Genomic DNA, 2,267 nt, shown 5'->3' with positions numbered 1-2,267 from the left:
TTTGGGTAACGGTGAGCATGCTGCTTCTTTGTTCCTTTAGCATTGGTTAGTACTAGTTGTGTTTCCTCTGGTTTCCCCGGGCGCCCGCATAAATTTGCCTAGCTTACTGCACGTCGTGCGGCTACAGGAGCTGGGTACAACGGGGTACCTGTGGCTACGGGTATGTCAGCTCCCTGATGTTTTGTTGGCAGGTTCATGGTGCTATGTCGGAGGTTACGGGCGGTGCGGATGGTGCGATGGCGGCATTGCTGCCGCACTGCAGTCTTGCGGTCATTTCACACAGTGGCTCTGACTGTGTGAAGTTTTTACGTTCTCCGAATACGTACATGGAGTCCTTGCTAATCCGCACATATACTGGTAGGTCGTGGGTGCCGTTTTATTTTAACAGGGTAGGTAGTGTATACGATTAGAATGGGTTAGGTGGCCATGTTCTACATTAGAAGGGTCGTGCAACATGGTCATGATAGGCTAGCAGCTGGGGACGCGCAATTTTCTTGGTGGTTGCAGCTAGCTCGGTCGGGGGAGCATGGGCCTCCTAATATCAGGGTTTCTGCCTGCCATGCTGGTGCTAGGACCATAGACTGTCCTATTGGCATGGGATCCCACCATGGGGGGCTGAGGGTTAGTGTTGGCTTCAGATAATGGCAGGCGCAGGGTGGGGGTAAATTATTGTGTTCACCACTCTTGTGGGCCGGTCATACAGTCGGGTATGCACCCAGTTCGCGAGCGGAACACTTTCCGCTCCTTGAGGTGCCAGGGTAGGTAGCACGGAAGGCCCTTCCACTGTTACCGGTAGGTTCCCGGGTGGGTGCCCATTTCTGTCACCTTTGTCTCACCCACATGAGGTTTTGATTTCAAATGCCTTTCCGATGCTTCCTGCAGGGAGCTTTATCTGTCTTTTGACGAGTCCCTGCGTTTGGGTGACATTGCGGTCGTGTTTCCTGCTGCTTAGAGCTGGATGTTGCGTCCGCTTTTCACCTTCTTCCCTTGCCCCGGTATCAGTTTTCGATTTATGGGTTTTCCGTTGGGGAGACGTGTTCTGCGTAGGTTGTTCTGTTCATCTGTTTTGGTATAATTCTGCACCTTTTTGCATGGGTGCTTACAGGCCGTTTCCAGTGATGGCTCGGGTCCTTGTTTTCTTTCTCTGGGCGCTTACCTGGAGGTGGTTCACGCTTTTCATGATCGGCGTCCTTCCTCCCCCTCGGCCCTCTGCCTGTTATGTCGTCTGGTTCCCAAATGTTGACGGCGCAACGTTTGTTTCCTGGCTTTGCGACCCGGGCATGGAGAGGCATGGTTGCGCTTCCTTTACTACATTCCGTGCATTGGTTCCTGGGGCGGCTGTTGATGTTTCTTTTCGTGCCTGACTCATGTCTGGCGGATGGCCGAGTTTGGTCCAGCTACTTGGACGGGCCGGTGGTGGCTCCTCCCATGCTCCAGACAATGGCTGGGATTCATTGGCTTTTGTGGGTAGGTTTGTTTACTCCAGCGGGTTGATTTTTATTGGGTCACCTTTAGGTACTTTGAGGGCCTTTATCTGTTTTTTTTTCCCCCGGGATGGCAGGTCTGGGGCAGCCAGGGCATCTGCCCTTGCGGGCACTTCTTTTCGCTCCTTACTACTGCTGCTGGCTGCTCTATCAGTTCTTTCATGCTATCCATAGCCCTTATGGGATGGGCGACGGGGCACCCTATGGCTGCGGCTTTTGAGTGGGCACGTCGATTTCCGTATACTTAGGTGAAGTTTGGTGGTCCCGTTTGGGGCCGGCCAGGTGGGGCGTAGTCTGGTTCGTGAGGTTGCGCTGCTCGGGCTAGCTTTTGCGCTGGTTTTTTGTTGGGGCGTTTTGGATCAGTGGGTTGGTAGCCGGTGGCAGGTCGTCTTTGTACTCTGGCTTGCCTTTCAGTGGTGTTTTATGGTGGGGTGCCTAGATGGTGGTTGGTTCGGCAGCACATACACTGAAATTGGAATGATGCAGAGAAGATTAGCATGGCCCCTGTGCAAGGATGCTACGCGAATCGTGAAGCACTCCATATTTTCCTATGCAGACTTGCAGGTTCTGCACGGGATTGGGATAGCCGGGGTCCTCCGCTTAAGAGCGCAGGCATGTAAGGATGGTGGTACATTGCCCTTGGCGAGGGTGTGTGTCCGGTGCGGCCTTTAGGGGATGGCCATTTTCTTTTGTGTGCCCTCCTGGGTCCTCTTCGCTAGTTTTTTCGTTTTCTGTAGCATTACGGCAATGGTGGTTGCCGGGGGCTTGCAGTGGGGGGACCAA

At 53.6% G+C, this 2,267-nt stretch overlaps 1 non-coding gene across 1 annotated transcript; it reads left to right on the top strand.

Moving 5' to 3' along the window:
• Positions 1–1,926: 1,926 nt before the first annotated feature.
• LOC135054225 (U6 spliceosomal RNA) lies at positions 1,927–2,032 on the top strand. Its single transcript, XR_010243435.1, has one exon. It is a non-coding gene; the product is annotated as a U6 spliceosomal RNA (small nuclear RNA).
• The last annotated feature ends 235 nt before the right edge of the window (positions 2,033–2,267 follow it).

This window comes from Pseudophryne corroboree, chromosome 2, assembly GCF_028390025.1.
Source record: "Pseudophryne corroboree isolate aPseCor3 chromosome 2, aPseCor3.hap2, whole genome shotgun sequence".
Classification (NCBI taxonomy): domain Eukaryota; kingdom Metazoa; phylum Chordata; class Amphibia; order Anura; family Myobatrachidae; genus Pseudophryne; species Pseudophryne corroboree.
The sequence above is the reverse complement of the archived record's forward strand: the minus strand, read 5'-3'. Positions and strand labels throughout refer to the sequence as shown.